Consider the following 15,000-nt stretch of genomic DNA (forward strand, 5'->3'; position numbering starts at 1 on the left):
ACCACCTTCTTCCTCTCTTTCTGCCCCAAATCCCCTTCACCTCCGTATACCTCCATCTCTCCTTGCCTCCTCCCTCCTTCCCCCCGCTCGCTAATGAGGCGTTAATGTAGTGAATTTGATCTGGTCCAGAGAGAGAGAGGTCTAGCTTACAAATTCAGATCCCCTCCTGTGGTGAATTTGCTATGGAACGCAGAGAGAGAAAGAGCCCTATCGTTATACCCAAGGCGTCCACATTTCCCCCTCCAATCTTCTTTCTCCCGCCTTCCCCTGTTCCCTCGCCTCCTCTTCTTCTAATGCAGTGAAGTAGATATGGTCCAGAGAGAAGGACAGATATGGGGGTGCTGGTGGGGGTGGTGGTGGTGCACAAAACGAGGGGGAGGGAATTGTACCTTGAGGGCAGAGGGAAGAGGAGAGGAAGGAGGAGGATGGTGATGATGATGATGATGAGGAAGAGCGGTCAGGAGGGAAAACACAGAGGGAACAAAGGTGGGAGGGGTGATGCAACCCGATAAAATAGCAACGTTTTTGGACCAACGTTGCTATGTTACTTAATTTCGGCTCCGATATTGTAAAATGGTAACGTACGTTTGTACAGGGGTGGGCGTGGTTTACGCAAATTTTCCGTTTCTAACCCCTCCCCCTACCCTAACCCTAACCCTAAAATCTCAGAACGTTACCATTTTACAATTTTGGAGCCGAAATTGTAACATAGCAACGTTGGTCCAAACGCACGCTGTGTGGAAGAAAGTGATGCTGAAAAGAGAAGTGTTGGGCTGGGTGAAGGGGTGGATTTGGAGGTGTGTAGTTGCCCCAGCGATGGGAGTTAGGGGGGCAGCCCGGCCGGGAAGGTCTGCTACCGAGAGATAAGTAGGGGGGGGTCTGTCTCCCTCTGCCATATCTAATTCACTACATTAAAAACCTCATTATCTATAGAATTGTGAGGATGAGGAGAGGAGAGGAGAGGAGAGGAGAGGAGAGGAGAGGAGGGAGGGATTGAGGGATGGAAGAGTGGATGGATGGAAGGAAGGAAGGAGGAGAGATGAGAAAGGGCAGATAAATGGAGGTAGCTCTAAGGTAAGGAAAAAGCTGTCCTCTCTCTAGGCTTATCAAACCGCTCCCCAAGGACTTCTTCACTTGAAGCTCTGAGCTAAAATTAGTCTTTTTGCGGTTGGCTCGGCTGCAGTTAACGAGTTCCCCCCTCCTAAGATGCGTATATGAAGGAAGGGAACAGTTAGAGAACAGACTGTCAGCTTTTGATTTTGGGTCTAAATTGGCTTCCACGTTAAATAATGTTAAAGTAAAGGCGCCAGCAAATATGGCCAACTTTAACTCACTGCTGTGATTTGTACTTTATGAGCGTTTTATCTGTGATTGTCAGGAGACTCAGTCACTGCTTCCCTCTGCTAGCGCAGCACTTCAAGTTCTCACCCTCTCCTCTACTCACTTTAATTGCTTTGCAAAAAAAGAGATTCCTCTCTACTTACTTGTTATTCTTTATTTTCCGAGCACTTCGCTCTTACGGCTCTTACTCTTCGGTCGTATATTGGGGACGAAGTAAAATGTTGCTTTATTATTTGGAGAGATACATTGACTGTAGCCTACATCTTTCAAAGAATTAAAACATTACATGTTGAAATAAATGGTTAAGGAGAAAAATATATTACAAAAATGTTGAATTCCAGTTTCAAGTTTTTTTTAAGTCATGAAAATGCTGTCTGCTTACTTGTATGACTGACGTTTCCCATTTGCACTCCCTCTTTCCTTTTAGTAACAGTTACTCATTTATTGAAAAATAGTGTTCCAGGCATGCAATATTCAAGTTCTTCTGATCATGCTCTATCTAGACACTGTAGCTTTTTTACCTACCGGTCATTTCTCAAGTGTATTAGGGAGCTTTGTAAAAATGTGTGGATGTGAAACATTTGTGTGCATACAGTATATACTGTATATATAATCTATATATATGTATATATGTACTCTCAGTCCATTCGATTGGCCAATGTAGCATGCATTCAGCCAGTATTTACAGTGTGAATTCCCACTGGCAAGTAAACATGATCACTGATAATCTTTTGTGATGGACACATGACACACATGACACATTTGAAGTACATTTTAATATTAGTGAGTCATGTGCATTATTTATTTCCATGCAATCATTGCACAATTGTAGTATGTGGATCATGAATATAATGGCTCTCAAGGGATAGACTAGGGGGATTTGCATGCAGCGTGTCTTTATGTCTGGTTTGATGTAACGGATATTATATGTGGAGAACGTCTCCTGTAATGACACGTTTATACAAGTTTCCAAAGTCTCTATGCAGTCTATTTTTGATGCAATACCAAATTGTGTTTGCAGAAGAACATTAGCAAAGGAAATGTGACTAAACATTGTACTGTGTGTGTGTGTGTGTGTGTGTGTGTGTGTGTGTGTGTGTGTGTGTGTGTGTGTGTGTGTATGGCTGTGTGAATGGGTTTTCTAGCTCGACGAGTGCATAAGGTCCCTATATAGATGCGTTCACTGGCATGGTAGGAGTGTGCACACAAGTACCTTAATGCACTCGGTTTGAAAGAGGCTGGAGTGTGCTGACTGCTGCGAGTCAGAGTTGAGTGAATTATGAAACACGACATGCTTGTTGGAGGGGGGCAGAGAAGAGACCTGTCAGGATCATGTTAGATTTGTTTGGCCTCCAATGGAGTTTTCACTCTCTAAATAAGCTGCACCGCTTGTGTGAGATGCTTATTAAAGGCTGAAAATATTGTTTATTTTACATTTTTTAAGTATGCGCACATCCACGGAGAATTGCATCGAGAGCCTTAACGAGCCTTAAAGACCCCCTAAAGTCACAAATAAGTTTTTCTTCTTGTTCCTACAGTTGGATGTCTGAGCTTCTCTGTGCAGAATGATGTCTGTGCAGAGTTTGACACTAGAAGCTGTTTTTCACAATCGTCTGCTGAACGTGGAGAAGTTTCTCTGAGCTCACTGAAAAGGCTGTTTTCAACGAGCAAGATTCGTGACATCACGAATCCTGGAGCCAATCCCTGTCCAGTATTCAGCAGTTAAAGCCCCAACACATTCTCACTCCCAACTCGTCATATACTGCAGATCGGTCAGGAACCCTTGTCATCACTTTGTCATGAGTGTGTTGAAAAGCCCGTGTTGTATGCTGTGATTGGCTAGTTATGTTCTAGATAACCATGATTGGTTGCTTTGGATTTTTAAATGAGGAAGAAAGGAGGGTAAGTCATTTGAATGATTTTAACAAGATAATTTAACCTTTTTTTGTGGGGAAAAACCATCAGACACAAATTATTATTCAATTTCAATTCATTTCATCAACTCAGCTGGAAAAGAAAGCCTTGTTAATCAGTGTAATAATATCCCGTAGCTTTGACAGTCAACTGACATGATCATTTCACAGAATCTAGTGAATTCAGCCCTGTGAGCTCTGGGAGATAAGTGGATCAACTGTGTGCTATTATTCATGCAAATTACAAAGTAAATCAGTAACAAGGATAATTAAGACCTAGTTTCCATTACATTCTATTACATTGGAAACTGTCTGAATATGTTAACATGTTATTACAGAAATTGGGTCCCATACTGTAAGTATCCCATAGCAGGAACTGTCAGTGGCATTTCTATTAGTGACAGTCAGCCAGGAAATAACATGCTTTTGAGTTATAATTTATTATATTTTATTTTAGTTCCTGCGTCGCTACACTGTTGCCAACAACTTTAACAAGAGGACTAACAAGAACGCACGCACGCACGCACACACGCACGCACACACCAAAATCACAATCTCGTATTGCTGTACTAACTGCTGTTCCGATAAAGTGGAATCGCTTGGCGTTCGTTTAGGCGAATTTTGGCCCACGGCTGGGTGTTTTCATCGGAGAGAATAGATAAAGAAAGAGAGTCGGCAGGAGTCAGGAGCTTTGAATGTTTGCCGTTCTGTTTGTAGTTGAGAGGTTCAGAGAGTTATTGAGGCATCAACCGACTGATATTCTGGACAGAAGAAATTAGCTTCAGTTTTGTATGCTGGTTAAGAACATGGTAGTGAGGAAATGTGGGCTGTGGATGAGGAGACATGTTCTTCTTCACTGGTGTGCCGTCTTGTACGTGCATACTTTGCTTATGATCCGTCTGCAATGGAAGCATCTCCGCTGCTGTCTCAGCACCAGAAAAGACGAGAATATTCTTTTGCAGCCTGGATGAATAGAACTGATTTGACCTTTGTAAGCAAGTAAAGTGCAACCTGCATTTTCAGACATATTGTGGGAATATCCCAAAAAGAAGCCAAGATAAGAAGCAACAGATCTTCCTTTCTTTCAGTTGTTTGTAGAGAGGCGGCCTTTGAAAGAGGAGCAATCATTCCTCCAGGTTTCACCCCCTGAATCAAGGAAGAGGAAGCATGGCGGGCAGCATGGAGTCTGCATCCTCCTTTCGTGGGCCGGTTTGATCATGGAGCTCAGGTGGTGAAGTGTTTGATGGGCAGACAGGTCGGGACCTTGTCCACTATACAGGATGGCCTCATTCAGGCAGAGTCTCCTCAGCCTCATGGAAGCAGACGAGTAGGAGCTTTGATTTGAACTGCATCCTGTCAGGTCAAGTGGTGCTTTGGTCTCCTTGTCTTTCTGTGATTCAACAAGGTAGTTGGCGAGTTCCTCCAGTGCTCTCAAACTGTTGTCAGCAACAGCGGAAAGCAGCGCAGTGACTTTTTTGTCTACCCACTCAAGTTTGACTTCCTTTTGTAGGACAGTGAAGGAACTTTCAGAAATGGTCTAAAAAGTCTAAGTTGATCATATTCTCGTTGATGAACACAAGTTCTTGTTCACTTTCCTGTTGCTCCGAGTCCAGGAGGAGATTCGGTAGTTCAGGATCAACTTGAACTATCGGCTCGTAACCCTGCCTCCATATCCAGGAGGTACACTGCATTACTTTAGACTCAACTCAAACTATCGCCATCAACAGGCCAGCGATAAGTCGAGCACAAATCCAAAGATCTTGACTCAGGGAGAAGAGACATCTCACAGAGCCTTCCACGTGTTGCATCAAGACATCTGTTGATCGTAGGCAAAGGCAAGATGGAGCCTCATCATCCTGGGCTGAATGGCTGGGCGAGTATTTTCTACAGAAATGGTCTTAGTTCTAAGAAGTGGTGGGGAGTCTACTTCTCTGGGAGGGAATACTCAATTCTCAATAGCCAAAATAGGTTCACAAGCTGAAGAGCCTGTGTTGACTTTTGGCTTCCATATATTGCAAACCAGACCTTCAGCTCAGGTAGATTTGGAGCCAACATCAACAGGCTGAGAAGCTGGACATAGCGTAGAGCTCTTTAGATCTTTAGATCTGTTCATATCTTTGAATCTTTTTATATCTTATGTTTGTTTATAGCTTGTATATTTGTTCAAGATTGTCGTATGTTACTTGTGCACCAACCACACCAAGTCAATTTCCTTGTATGTGAAAACACACCTTGGCAAAATAAAGAATTCTGATATTATGAGCAAATAAAACAGCTATAAAACCTGAAGTTTCATCTTGCGTTTTATGAAATAGCATGTACGGTAGTCAAAATCAGTAAAGTTTCAAGTAGATCTAACTCGGGTAACAACAGAGAGAGAGAGTTCTTCACGGCTAATTTATCCTATATGAAAAGAAAACGGAATGCATTTGTCTCAGCTGAAAGGCCAACATCTTCCATAACTGCTTTTTGATTGATTCTCATGCTTTGCTTTTTCCTTTTTTCTCCTCCACCCCCCCTAAAGTGAAGAGTGGTCCGCAGTAAGACGTTTGTCTCTAGCTGACTTCTGCAGTTTATCCCAATGCACACCTGCATTTTATGACCTCTCCTCACAATCACCAGCAGGCAATGTGACACACTGCTGCTGTATGACTGATGTTCAGATGACAGAACTATGTTCAGACCCAGTGTCCACATGTCCACACGTGACTTATATGAATGTTTGTTACGGATTTGCTTTGTGATCGACCACGAGCGGTGACACACAGTCCATCTATTTAGATATGTATATATATTATATATCTATATATCTATTTAGATATCTATTTAGATATGCCAGTCCATCCATGGAGCCCAATTCCACTATATTTTGTGAAATGAGCTCGACAGTCTATTCGAGGCACCTCATACCACTCACCATCAATTATTTAAGGCAGAAAGATTTATAGCATCGTTAGACTGAATAAACCAATAAACCTTTCATTTGCAATTTAGTGGATCAGATGTGATCCTGTGATCTGTGAACCTGCTGTAGTCAACTGTTGTAATGTATAGATCTGAATTGTTTTTGCACAGGATTTATTTCAAATGTGAATGGCTGGAATAGTGAGAGAGGGATAGAGAGAAATCGCAATATCTATCTATCTATCTATCTATCTATCTATCTATCTATCTATCTATCTACTGTATATATCTATCTATCTATCTATCTATCTACTGTATATATCTATCTATCTATCTATCTATCTATCTATCTATCTATCTATCTATCTATCTATCTATCATGGCTCGATGATCAATTCTGACCAAATTGATTCATTTCCAGAAATAATTTCTAACACAAGTGGACTTTGAGAGTGAAAAAACACATTAGAGGAAAAATGCAAATCCAAGCAGTATCCTGACAGCCCCTGCTCCCAGCACTCCTTCAGCATGTCGAGTCTATGACATCACACTCCAGCCTTGTTATGACATCACACTCCAGCCTCTTTGAACTGTCAGACTAACCACCATGTTTTATCAGCCAACAAGTAATAGGTAATAACAGCAACAGTAATAAAAGGAACATTACATTGGTCAGGACACAGGGGAAAAACACAAAAGCAGACTTGATAAACACAAGAACATAATGTCATCTACCAATGGATGTTGGGTGTATGGCGGGACAATCATCATTTTGTGTGCATATCATTGTTTCATGGTATCATCAGTGTTATGTTATGTTATGTTATGTTATGTTATGTTGTTATGTTATGAGCCAAAGGAGCTGAGCACCAGTGAGCTACTGTAGGTGGCTCTTCAGTCCTGATGAAGGATGACTTCCATTTAGTTGATATTGATTCCCCTGTACCATCGTAGCTAAGGGATGTACAGGCAGTGACCATAAAAGCAAAACGCACACATGCACACACACGCACACACGTACGTACGAACACACGCACGCACGCACACGCGCGCACACACACACACACCATCCCAGACCCAGCCTACCTTGTCGTAGTATCGTATCTCGTAGTCCAGGATGATTCCGTTGGGCTGTTCCGGCGGTGGCCATGACAACGAGAAGCTGCGGCTTGTCGAGCTCACCTGGTGCATTATGGGAACTACTGAGGGAGCTGTTAAAACACACACACACACACACACACACACACACACACACACACACACACCAAAATCCAGTCTATTGCATAATGTGATGATGTCACTTCCTGCATCAGCAAGGTACCAGATATTTTCATCCGCCATTTATTTTCCCATAGACATTTTGTAAAATGCTTATAAAAATAGTTTTACTTGGTTCAAACCAAACAGTTCAGATATAGTTAGAAACAGGAGAAATCGCATTTTTCACCCGGACCAAAACATTTAAAAAAATGCGGTTTTGTTTTGTTTTTTTAAGTTTTGGTCCGTTTGGTTTGACCAAGTGAAACTATTTTTATAAGCATTTTACGAAATGTCTATGGGAAAATAAATTGCGGAAGAAAATCTCTGGTACAGTGCTGAAACAGGAAGTGACGTTCCACTTTGCCTCTCTATATTATCATTATGCGTCTTACAACGCTGACTCATGAGGACCTCGTGGGACCACTACAGTATAATCCCCACTTAACCCATTGATACCTGATGCAGCATTTGTGTGCGTATCCCTTTAAGACCGCGAACCGCGTTAACGCGGTTCGCTGTCTTAAAGGGATACGCACGCAAATGAGGGATATACACGCAAATGCTGCATCAGGTATCAATGGGTTAATGCTGTGATAAACATTGGGTCTAATGTGCCAAATGCCTCCTCCGTTTTTCATATTCGCCTGCAGTGCTGCAAACCTCACAGCACTTTTGATCATCGCTACTTGACTTGACATTTTACACAGTTCTCGATACTGTGTGTAAGTTCCATACCTTTAGAAATCCCACGAAATGAACAGAAAACGTACCGCATAATAAATAATAATAATTAAAAAAAAATCAGTCAAAGCTGAAAATAAATCTGTTTTTCTTAGCTCCTAAAATATTTCGGGCATAATTGGTTTGCATCCGGTAGTGGTTGTTAACGAGCTTGGAAAACGCCCGGGCTGACACTGAATCCTGTCTTGATTAGGAGTGAAAGTGGTTTAGATGGGCTGACACTGAATCCTGTCTTGATTAGGAGTGAAAGTGGTTTAGATGAGCTGACACTGAATCCTGTCTTGATTAGGAGTGAAAGTGGTTTAGATGAGCTGACACTGAATCCTGTCTTGATTAGGAGTGAAAGTGGTTTAGATGGGCTGACACTGAATCCTGTCTTGATTAGGAGTGAAAGTGGTTTAGATGAGCTGACACTGAATCCTGTCTTGATTAGGAGTGAAAGTGGTTTAGATGAGCTGACACTGAATCCTGTCTTGATTAGGAGTGAAAGTGGTTTAGATGGGCTGACACTGAATCCTGTCTTGATCAGGAGTGAAAGTGGTTTAGATGAGCTGACACTGAATCCTGTCTTGATCAGGAGTGAAAGTGGTTTGCAGTGTAGATGAGCTAAATGATGTGTTTTCCATCAGAGCAAAGCGGCCTTTAAATCTAAATTGGGGCAGCAGAGGAAATATCACTTGTGGCTCTGCCTCTATAAAGTATTGATGGAGCAGTAACTCCACTCACTTTATAGGCTCTAAAAATCACACCGAGAGAGAGAGAGAGAGAGAGAGAGAGGGAAAGAGAGAGAGAGGGAGAGAGAGAGAGAGGGAAAGAGAGAGAGAGGGAGAGAGAGAGAGAGAGAGAGAGAGAGGACAAGCTTATGACATGTTTTGTGAATCAAAATGCTGTAGCTCAATTTAATTTATCCCCCCCAGCCAACCATAGCTCGCTTCAGCCATCCATCCCTCGCTTAATCCACCGTACCATCGAGTATTACACATACACACACACCCACGCACACACGCACACACACACACACACGCACACTCACACGCACACGCACACACACACACTCACACGCACACACGCACACGCACACACACACACACACACACGTTTGTACAGCTAGCTTTGTAAGGACCTTCATTAACATAATGCATTAGGCCGTAAACCTAACTTCAACCATCACAAGTAAATGCCTAACCCTAACCACACACACACACGCACACGCACACGCACACACACACACACACACACACACACGCACACACACAGATACAGTATTTGCACCCCCTACTCACCAGCCTGATTGGTTGTAATGTTGATTGACAGTTGCTGGGCAGGGTAAGGGCTCTTGTTGGAAACCCCATTGATTGCCTGTAGAATATGAAAGGTGCAGTAATGGTCAATAACTAGAGACAATCACATGAAACACTTTACAGAAACGATTGACAGCTTCAGAGCACATTTGAAGATCACCTCATCAGCTGCCACACACCTGTCAATCATTTCATCACAAGCTCAGATAATTATTTAAAAAAAATGTCTATAGTCTAAGATGCCAACTCGTGCTAATTAAGAGACGTGCTAATTAAACAGTGAGGCTAGCTCGACGGGACACACCATGCTTTAATTCCAGATTATTGTTTTGTTTTTCTTTATCTGTCTCTTTTCATTTCAATTTCCATTTTTGTTTTGTGCAAAAATGATGCATCCTTCATTCAAAATACCATTTCCCCCCGCAAAAGTTTTTCTGAATACAAGAAGTATTCAACCCAAGACATTACAAGGATATGTAATCTTATTCTTTCCATCATACAGGAGATTACAATCAACATTTCCATAAAGAGATTACTGTAATCATTGCATGTAATCCATTACTCAAGATCTGGGCACAGCACTAAGGGTTGACAATTGGCAACCATTTTGAGAAATTGTCAACAAATTCTTGGCCTTTGGTTGCCATCACAGGAAAACATGCACCCAAAATAAATAGGTTTGTTTGTTTGTAGTATAATATTTGTTGCATTAGTGACATTTAAATATTGCTGTTACAGTCAGAACCATATTGCTGTTACAGTCTTAAAACACTCGCCTCTGACACCAGAGACCGCAGTTCTAGCGTGTTCAAAGTAATTTAAACCATAACTCAAATAACCCTAACCTTAACCAAGTTGTTTTAGTTGCCTGTAACCCAAGTTGTATTATTTCCAAATTAACCAACATTTAGTTTCAAATTTACATTGAGACATTTTCAAATTAACCAACATTTAGTTTAAAATTTACGTTGAGACTTTTTCAAATTTATCGCGATTTAGATTCAGATTCAGATTTGCGTTGCATCAAATCTTAATTACTCAAAATATAAGGTGACTAAAATGGCAACCATATTTTCAGTTTCAGTGACCAAAAGCTGATGCTGGTTGCCAGCCTGGTAACCAATCTCTTATCTCTTTCAATAACCTAAAGGGGGGGTCAGCAGTCTAAAGGTTAAGGAGGTGAGCTAGTGACCAGGAGGAAGGACTGGCGAGTTGGGGAGGGTGATGAAGTAAGGGCTATAATTACTATCAAGGTGACTTTGAGCCATTCACTCAAGTGGGCCAGCGGTGCAGTGGACACCGTGTCTAACCACAACATCTGCCACTGAGGTGAGGTCATTACAGAGTTAGAGAGGTCATGTTGTCACTGGGGTGAGGTCATTACGGAGTTAGAGAGGTCATGTTGTCACTGGGGTGAGGTCATTATGGAGTTAGAGAGGTCATGTTGTCACTGGGGTGAGGTCATTACGGAGTTAGAGAGGTCATGTTGTCACTGGGGTGAGGTCATTACAGAGTTAGAGAGGTCATGTTGTCACTGGGGTGAGGTCATTACAGAGTTAGAGAGGTCATGTTGTCACTGGGGTGAGGTCATTACGGAGTTAGAGAGGTCATGTTGTCACTGGGGTGAGGTCATTACAGAGTTAGAGAGGTCATGTTGTCACTGGGGTGAGGTCATTACAGAGTTAGAGAGGTCATGTTGTCACTGGGGTGAGGTCATTATGGAGTTAGAGGTCATGTTGTCACTGGAGTGAGGTCATTACGGAGTTAGAGAGGTCATGTTGTCACTGGGGTGAGGTCATTATGGAGTTAGAGAGGTCATGTTGTCACTGGGGTGAGGTCATTACGGAGTTGGCCGGGAGGTCATGTTGTCGCCCTCGTTTGTCGGCAGGATATCTCAAAGTTGGCCATGGGCCAACTTATACCTGATTAATGGGTGTGGCAAGGGGTGTGGCCAATCACAAAAAGGTACCTAACGTCCAAACGGCTTCACCTAACACCACCAAACTTTGTAGAAATCTTGGCGGAGGTATGCACTCTACCGAGTGCCCTCCGGTTTAAGTTATTTCCGATGCCGATTGTAGGAAATCCTTGGTATAATTTGATTTGCTTAAGACACAGGTGAAATCATTTGATATGTACGTAAATTATATTATAAGGTTGTTGTTTTTTAAGCACTTTCCAGCGGCTCACCTGTATGTGGAAGGTGTAGGGCGTGTGCGCCCACAGCTTACTGATCTCCACACTCGTCACCTTTAGCGCCCGCCGGCCGGGAGTGACCGCCACGCTGTCGTCACATGGCTGACACGCCCGCCGCTCGCTGCCGTGGCAACGCCTGCACAGGACGTTGTAGGCCAGGTCGTCACGGTGACCGGTGTCGCGCGGTGGGTGCCACTCCAGCAGCACTGACGTCTGGTTGACGACGGAGACCACGTTACGAGGAGCCGAGGGGACGCCTGCAGAGACAGAGGGAGATACCATGTTACGAGGAGCTGAGGGGACACCTGCAGAGACAGAGGGAGAGACCATGTTACGAGGAGCCGAGGGGACGCCTGCAGAGACAGAGGGAGATACCACGTTACGAGGAGCCGAGGAGATGCCTGCAGAGACAGAGGGAGATACCACGTTACGAGGAGCCGAGGAGATGCCTGGAGAGACAGAGGGAGATACCACGTTACGAGGAGCCGAGGGGACGCCTGCAGAGACAGAGGGAGATACCACGTTACGAGGAGCCGAGGAGATGCCTGCAGAGACAGAGGGAGATACCACGTTACGAGGAGCCGAGGAGATGCCTGGAGAGACAGAGGGAGATACCACGTTACGAGGAGCCGAGGGGACGCCTGCAGAGACAGAGATACCACGTTACGAGGAGCTGAGGGGACGCCTGCAGAGACAGAGGGAGAGACCATGTTACGAAGAGCTGAGGGGACGCCTGCAGAGACAGAGGGAGAGACCACGTTACGAAGAGCTGAGGAGACGCCTGCAGAGACAGAGGGAGAGACCATGTTACGAAGAGCTGAGGAGATGCATGGAGAGACAGAGGGAGAGACCATGTTACGAAGAGCTGAGGGGACGCCTGGAGAGACAGAGGGAGATACCACGTTACGAAGAGCTGAGGAGACGCCTGCAGAGACAGAGGGAGATACCACGTTACGAGGAGCTGAGGGGACGCCTGCAGAGACAGAGGGAGAGACCATGTTACGAGGAGCCGAGGAGACGCCTGCAGAGACAGAGGGAGATACCACGTTACGAAGAGCTGAGGGGACACCTGCAGAGACAGAGGGAGAGACAGAGGGAGAGACCACGTTACGAGGAGCTGAGGGGACGCCTGCAGAGACAGAGGGACAGATGGAGATAGACCAAAAAAGACAAGTCAAAGAGCGATTGACACTATAAATCCCAGTCTTTGTTTCAAAATGCTACTTAGTAATACAGTAGCTTACCATCACAGTGCTGTGGCAATCAAGAGGCAAAACAGAACACTCGGGCAGGGTGAGACACTTCACTCTTCCATACCTGCTCGCTGGTGTGCAGCACTCGAAAAAATAATTTTCAACAAATCATGCTGGTTGCTTATTGAGCAGGGTTAGGGTTTTGCCTAGCAATAAAATGAAGTAAGGTTTATATGATTGTGAAATGTAACTTTAACCATAAATCTTCGCAGCATCGCTTTGACTTTTACACAACTCTCCTATAATGCTCCTCTTGTATTCAGATGAAATTCACATGAGGTCATGTGACAACATGGTTATAGGTCATGTCTGGTTCACATGGACTGCTGCCTTACATCAGGTTACATATACATATATAATCAAAGGAGAACAGAGTGGTATTAGTCTTCAGACTGAGAGACTCTGGGTTCCCAGAGTGTTATGAGTCGTCAGACCGAGAGACTCTGGGTTCCCAGAGTGTTATGAGTCGTCAGACCGAGAGACTCTGGGTTCCCAGAGTGTTATGAGTCGTCAGACCGAGAGACTCTGGGTTCCCAGAGTGTTATTAGTCGTCAGACCGAGAGACTCTGGGTTCCCAGAGTGTTATTAGTCGTCAGACAGAGAGACTCTGGGTTCCCAGAGTGTTATTAGTCTTCAGACAGAGAGACTCTGTGGTCCCAGAGTGTTATTAGTCTTCAGACCGAGAGACTCTGGGTTCCCAGAGTGTTATTAGTCGTCAGACCGAGAGACTCTGGGTTCCCAGAGTGTTATTAGTCTTCAGACAGAGAGACTCTGGGTTCCCAGAGTGTTATTAGTCATCAGACCGAGAGACTCTGTGGTCCCAGAGTGTTATTAGTCATCAGACCGAGAGACTCTGGGTTCCCAGAGTGTTATTAGTCATCAGACCGAGAGACTCTGGGTTCCCAGAGTGTTATTAGTCGTCAGACAGAGAGACTCTGGGTTCCCAGAGTGTTATTAGTCATCAGACCGAGATACTCTGGGTTCCCAGAGTGTTATTAGTCGTCAGACCGAGAGACTCTGGGTTCCCAGAGTGTTATTAGTCATCAGACCGAGACTCTGGGTTCCCAGAGTGTTATTAGTCATCAGACCGAGAGACTCTGGGTTCCCAGAGTGTTATTAGTCGTCAGACAGAGAGACTCTGGGTTCCCAGAGTGTTATTAGTCATCAGACCGAGAGACTCTGTAGTCCCAGAGTGTTATTAGTCATCAGACCGAGAGACTCTGTGGTCCCAGAGTGTTATTAGTCTTCAGACAGAGAGACTCTGGGTTCCCAGAGTGTTATTAGTCGTCAGACCGAGAGACTCCGGGTTCCCAGATTGCTGCCAGGACTGCAGAAGCCATTACAAAAGAGTTAGAGAGACAAATAGTACTGCAGTCTTCAGCCAGACTCTATAATACTGTTTTACAACTTCACTTTAACTGGCTAGCACAGTGCTGACCCACATGCACAAATACAACACACACACACATTTAAATACTTTTATTTGGATCTAGAGTACAGCAAATATTACAGACCCAAACATTTTAGAAGAAGGCCGCAGTACAGTACATTTATATTGAACCAGACACTGATGCATGTACTTCTTAAGCACAGGAAAATACATTGCAGCAAGATGATGACTTAAATATAATGTATGCAAACTAACATATGTAAGCATGTTTAGCACTCAAGGATATACAAAGCATCGCCTTCTCCAGATAAAGAGACTGCCTATTATGGCTGAGATGGAGCAGTATTTTGCTAATTTTTTTGCATCAGGCTTTAGCAGCCTGCCTAGTTGCAGTCCACGGAGCACGAGTTTGTGGACATGCCCCAGACTCCCAAACACAAGCACAATGAGTTGACAGCTGTAGCCTAGAGTTGTAATATATTCTACCAAGGGCTGATATTTCATGAGTTTGGTTGTGAAACAGGTGTCCATGTACAGATCAAAAGAGCAGCTATTTCAATGATGGTGACTGACTTTCTGCTTTCATTGATGAAAACAATGTCTGGGGTATTTGGGATATTGTGCAGTGTGTTGTTGTCGGTGGTGTTGTGATTGAACCAGTCCAGTTTGACAGTGCTGTGTTTGTGCATTTGTGTTGTATT

At 43.9% G+C, this 15,000-nt stretch overlaps 1 pseudogene across 1 annotated transcript in view; it reads right to left on the bottom strand.

The window, feature by feature from the left end:
• Window positions 1-15,000, bottom strand: part of LOC310786236 (ephrin type-B receptor 1-like) — a 104,488-nt pseudogene that overhangs the window by 32,258 nt on the left and 57,230 nt on the right. The window contains exons 7-9 of the transcript in view: window positions 11,651-11,913; window positions 9,443-9,518; window positions 7,245-7,369 (exon numbers count right to left, since the gene is read on the bottom strand). The product of the transcript in view is annotated as an ephrin type-B receptor 1-like (transcript). The remainder of the gene's footprint in view (window positions 1-7,244; window positions 7,370-9,442; window positions 9,519-11,650; window positions 11,914-15,000) is intronic.

Source organism: Poromitra crassiceps (assembly GCF_964638095.1).
Source record: "Poromitra crassiceps genome assembly, chromosome: 12".
NCBI classification, from domain to species: Eukaryota; Metazoa; Chordata; class Actinopteri; order Beryciformes; family Melamphaidae; genus Poromitra; species Poromitra crassiceps.